This window comes from Solea solea, chromosome 1 (assembly GCF_958295425.1).
Source record: "Solea solea chromosome 1, fSolSol10.1, whole genome shotgun sequence".
NCBI lineage: Eukaryota > Metazoa > Chordata > Actinopteri > Pleuronectiformes > Soleidae > Solea > Solea solea.
The window spans coordinates 10,889,260-10,906,969 of record NC_081134.1 but is presented as its reverse complement, the minus strand read 5'-3'; the positions used below and the strand labels follow the sequence as shown (position 1 = coordinate 10,906,969).

The window sequence follows — 17,710 nt, the reverse complement described above, 5'->3', positions numbered from 1 at the left end:
ATAAAAACTTCGCGGCAAACGTAAACACTTCACACGAGAGCATAAAACACAATTCCGACACATATCAAGTGTGTGAGCGCTGTGTTCACCCCACGTGAGTTAGTGATCGGGGACGCGGTGTCAGTGAGGTGCTACAGGGGGCTACAATGAGGGATGGCCGCGGCGTGGCTGGTCCGCGGCTGTCTGAGAGAAGACAAGGTTATATACAGCATTTTCCCATGAGGCAGCAGGCTTTAGTGTAGAAGCCAAACAACACGTACTGAGAGCAGCAGACAGGTCCTCAATCACAGCACACACACACACACACGCTGAAGCACGCAGGAAAGCAGACAGACTGTCTCATGAAACATGTAATAATGAAACATCCTCAGTCACAAAAGGCAAAAACAATGTCCTGTCTGCTTACTTCCTGCCACATTTGCACCAGAAACACAAGGATTATAAACATTTTATTTTATTTTTTTACTAAAAACTACAAATAATTATGTTGCTTGTGCTATAATTTTATACTTTTTTATTTTTTTTACTTACCTTGTCCCTTCTTTTTGTAAGTTGCTGATTGTTGGCAGCAGAGTTCAGTTAACACAGAGTTAACTGAACTCGGTATATAATTAGACAAACAAAAAAGAGAAGGATGAAACATCTAAAGGAGAAGAGACTCCAAATGATTACACATTCACTCTGCTTCCTTCCCCCTTGCTGCACACATAACCACCAATTAGAGGAGAGGAGAAGGAGGAGGAGGAGGAGGAGGAGGAGGACAATCAAGCCGCCAGAAGTCTATTTGTGTCTCTATCACTCTCTCTCCCTCTCTCCCTCTCTTCCCCTGAAGACTCACAGTGCCAGGCAAGAGGAAGAGCGGAGAAAATAGAAGTAAAAAAAAAACAAGAAATATATAAATAAAGAAATCAGAGTCGTTCACATCCGGTCGGCTGAGACGCGAGTCAAGAGAGATCTGGGCCACAGTTGCACTCATTGTTCAGTGAGCTTTTCTACACAGTCCAACCCAGCGACAGCAATGAATGTTGATTGTGACCTTTGGTCTTTTGGTACAGTGGAAATAAGAGTGTCACTTCTGTGCCTATACAATGGCTTTGCATGCGGCCACTTGCCCTTTCTAATTCATTTCTTTTCCTCCTCGTTCCTGACGTCATCAGAGCGAGCCGCGGGGCACAATCAACGGTCGATGGTTTTCATGTATCCATACCAAAACTCACCGACAGCGTTGAATGTTCACCGAGGCAGGCAAGGTAAGGCAAGGCAAGGCAGGACGACAGGCCGTGACCGTGAGCCGAGCTGACAGACAAGACAGAGTGTGGAGGAGCGAGGACAGACGGTCAGACACGCGGGGGACGGGGGGGGACGGGGTCAGAGCCGGGGACGTCAATCAAACCACAGAGGTCAAGTCGCAAGGCACGGAGACGTAATGACACAGGACAGTAGCAGAACGAGTCCACTCGTCTACGGGGGACAGAGACAAACTCTGCTTGTTTTCCACACAAAACACATCATGAACACCTGCTTTATTGTTTTACCGCCACATCTGTGAATTCTTCTGTCTTCTGTGACAGCATCTACAAAGAAAAGACAAAAACACCGTAAGCTGTAATGTTCTGTAATCTTCAAACAATATACACATTTTCTCTCTCTCTTTTTAATGATATTTTTTAATGATATTTATTTTTTTTTGTTTCCTTTAGGTTTTGAAATTGTCTTTCTCATTGGTTTCTGTTGCGATAGAAATATCGGGGAGGAAGCTCTGCGAGAAATACGTTTTCACAGCTAGCATTCCTTCACTGACTCTGAAATATGACATTACTATAGATTACTTAGATGTAATATTTCAGTGCAATTAGCAGGAGGAAAAAATCTATTTAACTTCCTTGTTCTGGGGCAGCAGATATGTCAAAACCTGAGAAAATAAAATCCATGCTAATCGACAAATGTTCAAAGACAACACGTACTGTTTGCAGATCGGAGAAACGAAATAAGTTTTACAAACAAACTTATTATAATTATTAAAATTATAAAGGCATATACTGACGCACGATGAGTCTGAAAGCCTCTCTCTGTGGTTCGACGCCGTTCAGAACAGGCTGCTACAGTTCTTATGGATATCTAGAGCAGGAAACAATGCTATGATGTCCCACTGTGCGGCCGAGCTTCTAAAGCCCCAGTCGTCGCCTGCCCACAGACTGAGAGCTCCCATTGTGAGACGCAGAGCATCTCTGCTGGGGAACAACTACCGACAGTGTCAGCACGCTGCTGCACAGACTGAGGGGCTGACGTCAGGACGGTGAACGCTGGTCTATGTTCATTCATCGGCTTAGGGTGCTGATGTCATCCAGCGAGCTAGACCCGCATCCATTACTCTGCCGGGCTGGCAGGCCAACGTCAGGCTCGATGATAATAGACTGGCTACAATGGATGACTAATGCATGACATTATTGCAGCTATAATTCAGAAAGTCATAAAACAGACAATTTGCTTTTTGTCCCGTGAGTAGGTTTGGATCTTTGAATAATTGCCCTTCATGAATATGCACAAATGTGCAGAGTGATTTGTGTGGTCGTAGAGCGAGAGAGAGAGAAATGTGTTTCACGAGAGAGAAATAACGTCCGATAATGTAGTAAAATATTTACAGTCACTTAGTAAATAACAGAGAACACAATAGAGTGTGTTCTGGGTGTATTTTCTTGACGGAGCACGCAAACTCGAAATCTCATTTCTCTCAGGGTAAAGCAGAGCGGCGTCAGATAAGAGACTAAATTCATAAGCCATATTACATCTTCCCTGCATCACAGTCTCTCTCTGTCTCTCTCTGTCTCTCACTCACACACACACACACACACACGCTAACACCTCGCCCCACAATGAGACCTAAAATGAAAAATAGGCGGCGGGCTGAGGGAGAGGAGAAAAGGGGGCTTTGCCATGGCAACCCCAATGTCAGCCAGCCATTTCTTCTTAATCCCCCCCCCCCCCCCCCCCAGTTCAATGTCGCGCCCTCTCAGGGACCCCCCTCTCTACAGCTGAATATTTCTTTTGTGTTCAGATACTCTGTGTGTATATGTGCGTGTGTGAGTCGGAGGGAGGGCTCAGAGGGGGTGCGGGCGTGCGGGGGGGGGGGGGGGGGGGTTGTTGAGTGGGGAAATCATAGCTAAACCAGTTTAAATGGCTTGGGCCTAACTGCAGGCCGCAGAGTTTCAACATTACACCAGGGGTACAAGAGATCAAATCTCTCTCTCACACACACACACACACACACACATACAGTATATATTTAAACACTACATTGATGTAGGGAAAATCTTTTGAAATGGCAGATAATTACACCATATGGCAAACAGCCGGGCCTCTCCTCTGCGAGCACACCACTGACAGACAAACCCTGCATTTTATTTATTTAGCTCTTTTTTTTTTTTTTTACGCTGTAAAACTTTCATGGTCTCTTGTTCTTCTTGCCTGAACAGGCCACTCTACATTACTGACAAAAGCGGTTTTGGAGGAGTGGGAGGGGAGAGGCGTCAGCTGCTAGACAAAATAAAAAGGCCTCTATTTGTTCCTGACAATAAATGTCCCCCGTCTTTGCAGCTCCACCACAGCTGCAGCCAGATAGGCTTTCATTCTTAACTGCAGACTAATGGAGAGCGATGTCTCCTCCACGTCTCCTACTGTACACTGATTTACGCTATATGCTATGTCTACTTTCTATGACGCTACTCTACTCTAAGAGGCTGGACAAAAGAATGGGAAAACTCAGGGATAGAGGAAGTATGTGGCAGCGACGGCGCGCAGTATACCTGCTGGAAACAATCTTAATGGAGTCCCTGTCAATGTCAGCACATGGAGGCACGATGTGAACCTGCAGGTGGACGACAGAAGCAGATATAAACACAAAAACAGTTAGACATAGACTGGATCTCATGTTTCCTGGGAATCTACCTTTTAATCTGATTTTCATTAGAAAGTTTCCTAATCATCACACAATTAATGTCCAGTGCATCCGCCGGAAATCCAGAAACACGTTTCCCCTGAGGCTGAGTGCTGGGAGTGGGCGGAGGAAGTGCCAGTGGTGTGTCTCTGGGGTGGTCTGATGTGGCCATGGGTGAGGCTTTAATGTAGCTATATGTCCACAGCAGTGGATACTGTACATTCATTTGTAATGACTAACAGACCGGCAGTCTGCCTGCAGGAGCCCCACACGCTACCCTGTGCCTACACATGCATATGCTCCACTTTAATGCCAGCCTTCAGACTTCATTTGTCGTGTGCTGTGAGACGCACACATGAAAATAACCAAGTGTTTGTTTGTTTTTGTCATAAAAGAGGGCAAATATGACTTAGAGAATCTACAGGGCGTTCATTAGTATTAATGTGTTGTGGGGTTGATCATGTAAAGTGGGAATTTAAATCAAAAATATGGAGATGAATCACATTCTGGCTGCTTTGTGGTTGTTGTTTTTTTCCAGGGCTTGCCAAACATCTGGCTGTGATACTATAGAAGCCATAGGCTACCTCCATAAAAATAGACTCTGTCTTAATTTGCATTTCTTTGCAGCTTTTAGCTAATTGAATATGTTTCATTTCCCCGTTGTATGTAGCAATCCTCTCTGTCGCTCTCTCTCTGCAACTCCCTCAATCTACTTTACATATGAGCTACTCGCACCAGTGTGCCAAGTATGACCGAACATTATAAAAGAGCAAAAGTGATAAAGTAGAGCTGAAAAATGTATTGTTTTCAAATCAAAATCCCAATTTGAAACAGCTCGGTTACCAAATCGCTAAAAGGCTGCAATTTAATGGTTCTAAATCTCATTCATCTATGTTCCGTGCCAATTAAAATGCAACACATGAACGTGACAAACGATTCCTCTCTGTATACATTCTTGTCCTTGTATTAATGTATAGTTTTCAACTAGTTTACAATTGTACTCATTTGAAATTTACGACCGTTTTAAGTCCATTTCAACCATGTAAAACAACAACTGACCAGTGAAACTGAGGTACGACGACGTCTACTTCACAGATGCTAATGTAACAGTTTGCAGAGAAGCAGCAGAACCGTTTCTCGCCTTGTCTCAGCGTCTCTTAGCAGAGCTGCAGCTCCGTTTATTTCTTTATTTCACTTCCTGACTGAAGTGACTGATGCACAGACGTTTTCACAAAATCTGAGGTTGTTTTTTTTTTGTTGCACACCATCTGCTGTTAAGTGTGACACTGACAGACTGACATGGTACACTGGTGCGAGACATTACACCTGATTAATGCAATAAAAAAGAAAACATTAAAGTCAGCCCCAAATGATTCACAATTAATGTGCTAACGCCGACAGTCCTAATTTGAATAGTATCTCACGGTGATGCTTCACCTTGTTTCAAATCTATAATGCAATAAATTTAACTGAAGCCAAAAAGGTAGATTACAAATCAATCTGCGGAAAAAGAAATCCAGTCAAGTAGAAAACACAGAGCACAGAGCAACACAAGGTGCAGGCTCTGTTCAACAAGTGCAAAGATGTAAACACAAAAGCAAATGCACCAACTTAAGAGTCTTGGGACTGATTAGATGGGTGGGGTTGTTGTGTGACCCCCGACCTTTTTAACCCCAAGGAATGTTGTCGTGCTGGTGCAAGTATTGTTCCTGTCTCCCTGAGGAGCCCCAGCTGAGCATCAGATGAATGTGGACGCTGAACGTTCCCGAGGGCTTCTCCTTTCACCCTCTCAACAAAAAAAAAAACTCCTCTTTCTTCCCGTCACCCTTTCTTCTCAGATCTTCAACAAACAAAAGGTATCAACAGGTCAGAAAGGGGCACGTTTGTCAGCCTGAAGTGCACATGCATGACGAAAAGACGTGGAACGTGGGTGCTGGGCTGACCCCCCCACCCCCCTTCTGATCTAAATGACCAACAACGGTGCAGTAAGAGGCATCTACGGAAAAACCACACTGCCGAAAACCCTTCTTTAGCCTATCACACATCAAATAAATCACTGTTTTTATTGCTGTCCACATCTGAGAGACACACGTTTGTTCAGGCAGAGACTGAGAGACTGGAGGAAGTCCACAGCAGTGGAAGGAGACTTACAAATGAGAGGTCCAGACAGACAATTACTGGCCAGGTATGTCCTTTATACCCACCTAGGGCTGGTTAGAGGAAATGGACGGCTTTATGATGTCATAAAAAAGTGCCAGAAGAGAAGTGCCTGAGAACAGGTTGTCTCAGGAGCCATAAAAAGACTCTTGCAGCTTCCGCTCCCTCCCACTGACCACCACCCGAGATGGTGACTCCACAGACTGAGCACCACTGGGGTGACTGTGGTGTATGTACAATTAAAGTCAAGTGGAGGCATGTAATAATGTGGTAAAACTATTGGTAATGACTAGTGTGTGAAGGTGTCGTTCAGTAATATCAGTTCGACTTGATATAGAGGAAGAAAATGTGCATTTATGTTTCCATCTTGTGGCTAATTCAGTCTCAGCAGGAAAGATTTTTAAAGTTTAAAGGATCGTAATGAATGATATATTTTTTTTTTTTACCAAAAATCTGAAATGCAATTTAAAAGCTATATTTTTGTTGGTTCAGCTCTCTCACTACATGTGTTGCCAAAGCAAAAAAAAAAAAAAAAAGCCTTAATACAGGAAACATTTTGAGCAGGAGAAGCACCATCTGTCCGCTGAAACCGAACAGGTGTAAGACAGTCTGTGTACGTAGACATAAAGGACAGGCAGCCTTTTCCTCTTTGTATGTTTGCATGCGCACCGGACTCACGTCTACGCGTCTACATGCAGCACTGCTCCTCCTCCTCCAAAAAACACAGTCTTGGTGCTCGTTAAAAAAAAGGAAGAGAGAAGGTGGTTATTTGCTCTACAACCTCACTATGAAGGTCTCCCATTGTAAAAAGCAGTGGCTGCACAGCACTGTTTCCTTTCATCCCTCTGCTGGAGGCACGCTGCCTTTGTCTCAGAGGGACAGAACAAGCAGCCTCCCGGCTACGCTACACTGGTCAAATACCTGGGAACTACCACTGGTCTGGTGGGAAAAAAAAAAAACAAGAGGAGGACGAGCTGCAGCAGGAGGAGGAGGAGGAGAGGAGGGAGTAAGGTGTGAGTGTTAATCTGAGGTTCGGCGAGACTGACCGGCCTGTTAAAAAAATTTCCTAAAAGTCATTAAATCTCAAAAGTAAAGGGGAGGAAGTCATGCAGAGACTCCAAACACCTGGTGCCAGATTACATATAAGAGTTGTATTAATTGACATATGTGCATCAATCAAAGATCAAGACCAGGTGCTAATACTTTTCTTTCAGTTTACATTCTTTCTTATTAAAGGTAGTAAGTGTACATATGTGTGCAGTTAAAACCTGTGAGGTTAAAAAAGGAGAGAGCCCCTTTCTTCCTACCCCAAAACGCCCCCCCCCCCCCCTCCTTAGTTCTTAACTTTCGTGCCAGCTCAGCAGAATGAAGGCAGTTCCTGTATACGAGGTATTGTATAGGGGTGGGGTGAGTTTAAGTCCTCCCCAAACCCCGACCGCAGCGAGCCGAATGTAAAGCTTTACGTTCCAGTCCACACGGCCTGCCTCGGCACCCAGACCTCACTGTCACGCCTCATAAAGCAGAGCTCAAACAGCGGCTTGTACTTAAAGCCGGGGGGGGGGGAAGATAAGGCAAAATAAGTACAAATAAAGAGGGAAATATGAATGCACCCAATGCATTAAAAAAAAAGAGTGCAAAGCCCTTGACAAAAGCACTACAACTGTAACTCTGACTGACTATCTCCAGTACACTGGATGTGAAAATATATTTTCGCGACCAATTGCAGCAGAAAATGTAACCAAGTGAAAACGCCATTGTGGCATTGTTAAAACCGTAATCCTGTCTTCTTATTTTCTCTTTTATGCTCAGCTGTCGAGAGGGAAGCGAGGACCCACCAGTTTATTTTCAAATAGTGCACAAAGAATGCCTGTCATTTCCTGGCGTTCCCCCACTTCCATATGAAAGCCCCCTTTTCCTTTAAGAACAATGGGAAAGATTCCAAAATTTCCATGGGGAGTTTCTCGCAGTTTATTGTACATTGGCGATACAATGGCGGGCATGTTGTGACAGAATTGAGACAGGCTGTTTCTCTCAGCTGTGACAAGATCGGGACTAATGCGATGTGTTTTTTAACCGTGCCTCACATTAGGAGCGGGTCACACAGCAGCTGGAGCGTCTCACGGAAGAGCTGAGAGTAAAGTCTGACGGTCAAACCACTGGTAAATCTGTTAACTCTCATGTCAAAGAACCAGGGAGGCTGTTTAATTTTAGAGGGTGGTTCCCAAGCTTTTTCTTGAGGGACCCATGTTTTGACGTTTGTATAAAAGTATCAGATCATTTTTTTCTGTTTTTTTTACACACATCAAAAAAGTCCAGGCCTTTCATGGGAGCTCTGACCCTGAGCCATCGTTTTTGAGAAATTGAGTACACTTCCCTCTGGGACGCTTAACAATTAGCTTTTTTCCTTGCACTTCAAGACCCAGTAATCAAACAGAAACCCTTAACTTAAGTTGTTTCCGCTCATAAAAAAAATGCTATGCTGTCTAGATTTTACATATAAAAATGATTACCCCCTTAAAATCAAAAGAGACTCACGACCCCCTGTGGGATTTTGTGCCCCCTCAGACGTGGTTGGGCTCCCCTAGTTGGGAACTTCTGCTCTAGATAAAAGGAGCCTTTGAATTATCAGAAAAATGTCAGACTTAATTGTGCATGGAGGAACGGGTGAAATTGAAATGTTCCACAGAGCAGATGTGCTGGGTTTAACAGGTCCCAACAAGTTTCCCTAACCTTTTAATCAGTGTTCTCTAATCCCATGACATCTTCTGTAACACAGGTAACGCACATATTCACACATAAGCTGTGAGAGTGCTTTAATTAACCCAGAGAGCACGCTCTGTGCTCGAGTGGAAAGAGTTCAAACGCCATGTGCCCCCGAACAGTCCGGTGGGCCCTTGAAAGCCACCTGGCCTGACCCGAGCAAACCTGAGCCCCTGAGCGAGACAGAAGGTCAGCGGTCATCTGCTCAGATAGGCCCGAGGCAGAGAGCAAGGTCTCGTTACCTAACCTTTGCATTTAACCTAAAAACAACAACTGCACACACACACACACACACGCAACGAGCAGTGCAAACACAGATGGACACAGGTTTCTGAAGCAATGACCTCGTTACACAAAGACAAACCAAGTGTATCTGCTAAATAGCCGCAACAGGAATTTCGGTTTTGGATCCACGGATGAACATTTAAGTGGAAAAAAAAACATAAATATTCTGACTTGTATCTTTAGTTTATTATTTACAGTTGAAAAAAAAACAAAAAGAGAAAACCTAATTATACAAGTTTTAATGTTGTCTTTCATAATGACTCGAGAGAATCAGAGAGAGAGAGAGGGAAAGTGAATGAGCACTTCCTCCTGATTTGTGTGATCACTGCTTGATGGCAGCAGGGAAGGAACCGCTGGGAGATATGCGGTGGCGAAATGGGACTCCCCGATGCTCACAGAGTTACATTTCCCACCAACTGACAAGAACTACATCCAAAACATTATTCCTTAATTTGAATTGTGCCGAGAAAAGAGATGCTGCGTGACCGCGGAGGAGCGGCGGAGGCCGTGCGGTTTGAGAGCCTCTCCACTGTGATGGCAGGTTGCTTCTCAGCATAATTGCAGGGCGCAGCTGATGAAACTCATCAAATGTGATAATGAGCTACATAGGAATGATGATCATAGCTTCAGCAGGAGATAAGACAAGCCAGTATCCAACCAACCTTCTGCCCACATTACCGTTAGCAGGAAGGCAGCGGCTTTGCTCCAGTCACTCACCCCACCCTGATAACTCGCCAGTGGAAAGTGAATTACACCCAAATGCTCTTGAACATCCACTGCTCTTTGCTGTGAGGAGACAGCGGCTGCTTTTTCTCCTCGTAAGGGGACAAAGCTAAAGTGAATTATGTGTAACTCGGCCCCTGAGAGGGACGGAAGGGAGTCTATCACAGCTGATCATATCAGCACTTATCACCGCTGCTCATACCCGAGATCAAAAAAATATTCCCACTAAATTATGTAGAGGAAATTTTAACTATGTGTTGTATAACTGCCAGCACGAGATAAATGGTGGTTGTTTCGCACAAACCTATGCATTTATAGTTTTCATTAAAGCACACTGTGTTCAATCCATAGCCAGTAAAATGTAGTGCTGCACTAAGCGTCTAGACCTACGATATCCAGATGGCAGAAGAATTTATGTAGACTGCCTCATTAACCTTAAGGCATATTAGTGCTTGGCACTGCAAGCTGAGAGACTAAGCATGCAGTTTCCAGAGTCTTCTCAAAAAAAAAGAAAAAAAGAAAATGAAAAAAAAAAATCCTGCGTCAGCTGCATTAAACTACCTGGAGGGTCAGAAATGAGACGGTGTGAATGTGTGCAGCTCGTGGTGATGTGTGCTTATTTGGTCAGTGTGCATCAACTCAAAGTGGCCACTGGGCTCAGTGCCACAGTGGGGGATGTTTAAGCTTTATGCATGTATAGAAAAATGACTGGTTGAGTATATAAGTAAATATTCAGTGCTGAGCTCTGTGGTGAACACATCTGACTGAGATTGTTTATGCAGATATCTTTGATTCGTGACACTCTTTTCACCTTAGTTCAACAATGCCGATGGAACATGAAAACATGAGATACCATCAAAAAAAAGAAGAAGGAATACTTTCATGCAAAGATGTGAAACAAAGACATGCATGCAAGTATTACTTTTACTGACTGGCATAGGATGTAGAGGAATCCAAAATAGAATGATTAAACTGACGCCTTTGTGACTCGCCAAATACGATGTTCCCACTTTTCAGTTTGATTGTTCAGGTCTAGCAGCTTATACTTTTAATGAATGTGTATTTAACTTTGAAAACAGTAGCCTAGTGTTATGTTTGCCTTTCTGGAGTGATTCTATAATTAAATGAAAACATGGTATTTAAAGATAAATGGTGACTGAGGGGCTGCCAGTGCTGGACACTCAGAAAATGGCAGTCTGGCTCTTTATGCCATGTGCTACACCTACAGGCCATAATTCCCTGAGTAAGTCACATGCGTAAAGGCTGTTTCCGTGAATTCAACATGCGCAAATCAAGGCTTGTTGCCTACAGTCCTACTAACCCACACATGGTAAGCACACACAGGACCTTAGGATAAAAATGTTAAAGCAGAGCTCTGTTTGTTCTCTGGCTGCGTTACGCACCCATCATCCACACAGCATGAGTCAGTGCTTGGTGAGAGACGGGTGTCGGCTGGGAGTGATCGCTGTCTGTTGTTTCCCTCTCTCTCGCTCTCTCTCTTCAGGTGTGTCACTGGGACTCGTAAGGACAGGAGAAGCGCTGCTGTAATGTCGATACAATGACAGATGGTCCTCACAAAGCCGCTGCGCATTGTTCTGCTGAAAAATAATAGCCACCATTTATCAGCGCGTTCACGGAGGGGCAGCGGGGGAAGAAGACTGTGCGGTGATGAATGAAATGAACCAAAGTTGTATCGGTCGGAGCCTCGTGACCATATGATCCCTCTTTGGACATTTCGTGCAAACTTTCCAAGTCAACGGCGTTTTCTGTACACCGTGTACCGTCTGCTCTGGCACACACAGCGTTGTAAAAGTTGAAGTGTGCGTCTTCAACAGACCAATCACAAATCGGGTTTTTTTGCCCCCCCAGTCAGACGCATCATGTCCTCATGAAATGACCGATGAAAGACGCGCTTTTTTTCATCCACCGGCGTCTGACTAAAATTCCTATAATGTGATTTTGAATGAGTTCTGCTGAGCGTCAACCCGCTCACATTCTAAGAGAATTTCACTCCATGTGCATGTGCATTATTACACATCACCACATTAAATTGCCATTTTTTTTTTTTTTTTTTTTAAACTAAAGGAGTTTACGCATAATTCTTCTAGATGCAACTCAACCTGCCTCACTCTACATATAAACACATACTTACATCTGTCCACCTTCACCATCCTGCGCGTAAAACTGGAGGACCTCACTCCTGGTGTGATTTCTTCAAGTCCACCACAGAGGTTGTTCCAGCTCTCATCACACGTCCACCTCCACCCCAACAGCAGCTCTGTACAGACTGGACTGAGAGAGCTCGCCTTCCTGATCCACAGATTACGTCCGTGTGTGTGTGTGTGTGAGAGGCAGGGGGGAGGGCGCTCCGGTGCGCACGGATCGCCGGGAGCACCAGGATTGGCTCACAGGAGATAGTTTGATGAAATGCCGCGCTGCTATTGGACGGGGAGGTGGCCTGTCGTGCATTATTAAGGAGAAACCGGGTGGGGAGTTGAGGAGGATAGGGCAACACGCAGACAATGGCCTGTGTCTCAGGAATTCACATTTCATTGGTGGATTTATTCACTACAGTCATAGCTTCCAATAATCCCTTCAGATGGACTGAAAGCCTAAGATGGAGCACTTGTGTTGAGTCTGTCTGTGGTGGCTATTAGTGACTGTAATGACCTCTGAGTATTGAATAAAGGCTTTGGGATCACGGTGCTATCAGCACATCACGGTCGTTTTCAACACTAAAATGATGTGGTGTATGTCTATACCAATCTTTTATGAAAAACTTATTTTTTTATTTAATGTGCTGGACTAACACGATTTAATGGAAAAACACCAACCATTATTATTTTGTGTGTTTTTTTTTAGTGTAGACTTTTTCTGTGAATGTAAAAATGTAACGTACACTTTGATATTTGTCCTACTATGTGTTTTAAAGCAGAAACAAGAAACTTGATGCTAGGAAGCAGCATACCCTGCTCTGCTTCATGGGTCTTGTCGGTTCCCTTACGCGTCTCTGCTTTATAAGGTAATCATGATCCATCAGAGACAATACACAGAACAAAATAAAAAAATGTTTTTAAAAAGACAACACGCTGGCTAACCAGCTGTACAAAATATTTCTTTCCTCATGCTAAGTTTGCAAAAGTTTGCAGTACCTATAGTCGTGACCAAAAGTCTGTCACTTGAATAGAAAATGTTTCTCTGGATTTAAACATTGCTGGAAATGTTTTGGGTGTCTATAAGCACACTACACAACAAACTATATAACAGTGGTCCTGTCATTTTCAGAGACTTTAATGTAGAAATGTTACATACTATATTTTTTTTAGCTGGTTATGGATTAAAACGGGGGATAAGGCTTTGATTTGTCAATGCAGTGAAGCTGGAATAGCTGTGTGAATGTGTGTGTGTGTGTGCATATGACTTTATGCATGTGTGTATTCATCCAAGCGTGCGTGTGCCTGCATGGGGTCCCAAGTGCGTGTGTGTGTGTGTGTGTGAGTGTCTGCTGTATGTAGGCTATGAGAAAGCTGTAGCTGCAGAATTTTCCACACAGGAGCAGAGGGGGAAATGGTGCATGGATAATTCTCTCTTCAGATCCTCTGGTACTGGCTCTGAGAGTGCTCAGCTGAATCAATACTGCTCAAAGCTTTCTCATGTTCCTCTTCTCACATCAGTGCTACTGTGGGGAGGCAGCCGAGTCCATTTTAGGCGTTTTCCAGGGATGATGCGTTGAATTAAAAACTCCACCACCCCTTTTGTGTGTGAGTAATTACAATAGTAAATCACCCCTGGCCTACAGGCCTCTTGTACACACACACACACACACATCCACATACATAATAAAGACTGTGAGTTGTTAACCTGCACACTGAGCCGGTGTGTGAGCAGACGGAGAAAACCTAACAACCACAACAGGGGCTCTTCTCTGACCAGTAGCCATGGTGATTGAACACATTTCTCCACACAGCAGAAAGGTGGTTTGTCTGCCGCACCACACAGGCCTTTATTAGGCCCAGACCCTAGGAGTGGAAGGAAGGAAGCATCAAGTGGAGTATCACACCCATTTCATTGTGACTCTACAATTTTACTACAGTCAAGAGGCCGTCGCCCACAAATTAGCTCTTTCTCTCTTTTTTTTTCAGGAGGACGCTCTGCTCTTGTCTCACTTAAACGGATAAGATAGCACACTCAAGCCCTAACAAAGCGGCACATCATCTGATTATTGTGTGAATTTGACGACTCATTTGCATAACTGGTGGGAATGGTGCGCTCAGAAGTATAGCACCTAGATTTATTCAGTATTCAGTCCAATTTCAAACATCCAAATGGGAGCACCAGCCTTGGCTTGATTTCTGTTAAGCTTCTAATCTCTCTTTCCTCTTAATTTAGCCACAGCTTCAATCACAGCACTTCCACAAATCTAGCCGTGTGGGTGTTTATGTGTGTGACTGCGATCAAGTGGAAACCCTATAATTCCATTTTTACTACAGTTCATGGTTCCTTTTGATTTAAAGGGTCATATGGTCCGCTGTGGGTTTGAAACTGTGACGCTGTTTCAATATAAGATCCTTTTATATGGAGTATATAAGCTGGATATTTCTACTGCTTAATAAATCATCAGTTGTAAGACTTGATTTTCCATGCTGTAAATATCCCTGAGGATGAGATTTGTTTTTCAGACAACCACAATTCCGGTGGAACAATATGAAAGGATATGGACCAAAACGTGTTCATCTAGCACTTACTAACATTTATAATTCAGACTCAGTCGGTTGTTGTTCCTTTATCAGTCATGTTTAATATTTATAATTTCACACTCACAATCCAACTAAATTTTACATTACCTTTTGTCCAATGTCTCACTATATGCATAATTTTTTTTTTTTAAACAGCACTGTGGGCCACCACTAGCGTTCCAGCAAAATTAAAAAGTCATATTTCCCCTTGAGAGTGGCCTTGCTGATGCAAAATTGTGGTTTTATGGCATTTTGAATTGAAGGAAAGTTATTCCTATACACTAAGCTTCCAATGAGTTAATATAGCGCCGCACTTGAATGTAATGCACAAGCATGTCTCGAATGAACCTGACGACATACTAAACTATGACATTTTTGGCAAATTTTAGACGACATACTAAACTGTGATACTTTGGTGACTTTTTGAACAACATACTAAACAGTGATATTTTGGTGACTTTTTGGATGACTAACTAAACTGTGACATTTTGCTGACTTTTAGGACGACAAACTAAACTATGACTTTTTTCACTGATTTTGGACAACATACTAACCTATGACTTTTTTGACACACTTTGGACGACATACTATACTATGACTTTTTTGACTGATTTTGGACTGACTATACTATGAATTTTTGGTCACATTTTGGACGACCTATGACATTTGTTACTGATTTTTGAAGACGTACTAACCTATGACTTTTTGGTCACATATTGGATGACATACTTACCTATTACTTTTTTGACTGATTTTGGACGACATACTCACCGATGACTTTTTTGACTGATTTTGGACGACATACTTACCTATGACTTTTTTGTCACATTTTGGACGCCATACTAACCTATGAAATTTTTTACTGATTTTTGAAGACGTACTAACCTATGAGTTTTTGGTCACATATTGGACGACATACTATACTTTGACTTTTTTGACTGATTTTGGATGACATACTAGCCTATGACCTTTTGGTCACATTTTGGACGACATACTAACCTATGACTTTTTTGACTGATTTTGGACGGCATACTATACTATGACTTTTTGGTCACATTTTGGACGACATACTAACCTATGACTTTTTTGACTTATTTTGGACGACATACTAGCCTATGACTTTTTTGACTGATTTTGGACGACATACTAACCTATGACTTTTTTGACTGATTTTGGACGACATACTAACCTATGACTTTTTTGACTGATTTTGGACGACATACTAACCTATGACTTTTTGACTAATTTTGGACGACATACTATACTATGATTTTTGGTCACATTTTGGACGACATACTATACTATGATTTTTGGTCACATTTTGGACGACATACTATACTATGATTTTTGGTCACATTTTGGACGACATACTATACTATGACTTTTTTGACTGATCTTGGACGACATACTAACCTATGAAATTTTTTACTGATTTTTGAAGACGTACTAACCTATGAGTTTTTGGTCACATATTGGACGACATACTTACCTATGACTTTTTTGACACATTTTGGACTACATACTATACTATGACTTTTTTGACTGATTTTGGATGACATACTATACTATGACTTTTTGTCGTCATCTTGGGCAACATACTCTGCTAAATTACCACATGGGTGGTGTAATGGTTAGACCTTTTGCTTTGGAGCCAAATGACCCGGGTTCAATCCCTGGTTGGAGCAAGGTCTTCCTGCAATGGTGTGACTTATAGGTATCACTTTGTACGACATGACATTTGTGGGTGATTTTGGACGACATACTGTGCTATGACTTTTTTTAGACTGATTTTGGACGACATACTATACTATGACCTTTTTTACTGATTTTAGACGACATACTAACCTATGACTTTTTGGTCACAAATTGGACGACATACTATACTATGACCTTTTTGACTGATTTTGGACGACATACTAACCTATGATTTTTTTGTCTGATTTTGGACGACATACTATACTATGACCTTTTTGACTGATTTTGGACGACATACTAACCTATAACTTTTTTGTCTGATTTTGGACGACATACTATACTATGACCCTTTTTACTGATTTTGGACGACATAATAGACTTTGACTTTTTTGACTGATTTTGGATGACATACTAACCTATGACCTTTTGGTCACATTTTGGACGACATACTAACCTATGACTTTTTTGACAGATTTTGGACGACATACTAACCTATGACCTTTTGGTCACATTTTGGACGACATACTAACCTTTGACTTTTTTGACAGATTTTGGACGACATACTAACCTATGACCTTTTGGTCACATTTTGGACGACATACTAACCTATGACTTTTTTGACATATTTTGGACGACATACTAGCCTATGACTTTTTGGTCACATTTTGGAAGTTATACTATACTATGACTTTTTTGACTGATTTTGGACGACATACTAACCTATGACTTTTTTGACTGATTTTGGACGACATACTAACCTATGACTTTTTTGACTGATTTTGGACGACATACTATACTATGACTTTTTTTGCTGATTTTGGACGACATACTATACTATGACCTTTTTGACTGATTTTGGACGACATACTAACCTTTGACTTTTTTGACAGATTTTGTACGACATACTAACCTATGACTTTTTTGACAGATTTTGGACGACATACTATACTATGACTTTTTTGACTTATTTTGGATGACATACTATACTATGACTTTTTGTCGTAAAGTTGGGCAACATACTCTGCTAAAATACCACATGGTTGGTGTAATGGTTAGACCTTTTGCTTTGGAGCCAAATGACCGGGGTTCAATCCCTGGTTGGAGCAAGGTCTTCCTGCAATGGTGTGACTTATAGGTATCACTTTGTACGACATGACATTTGTGGGTGATTTTGGACGACATACTGTGCTATGACTTTTTTTAGACTGATTTTGGACGACATACTATACTATGACCTTTTTTACTGATTTTAGACGACATACTAACCTATGACTTTTTGGTCACAAATTGGACGACATACTATACTATGACCTTTTTGACTGATTTTGGACGACATACTGACCTATGACTTTTTTTGTCTGATTTTGGACGACATACTATACTATGACCTTTTTGACTGATTTTGGACGACATACTAACC

General features: G+C 42.4%; 1 long non-coding RNA gene across 1 annotated transcript; it reads right to left on the bottom strand.

The window, feature by feature from the left end:
- Positions 1-1,296: 1,296 nt before the first annotated feature.
- On the bottom strand, positions 1,297-12,129 carry LOC131468022 (uncharacterized). The gene is made up of 3 exons (XR_009241663.1): positions 12,012-12,129; positions 3,804-3,865; positions 1,297-1,574 (listed from the first exon to the last, which is right to left on the bottom strand). It is a non-coding gene; the product is annotated as an uncharacterized LOC131468022 (long non-coding RNA).
- Positions 12,130-17,710: the final 5,581 nt, after the last annotated feature.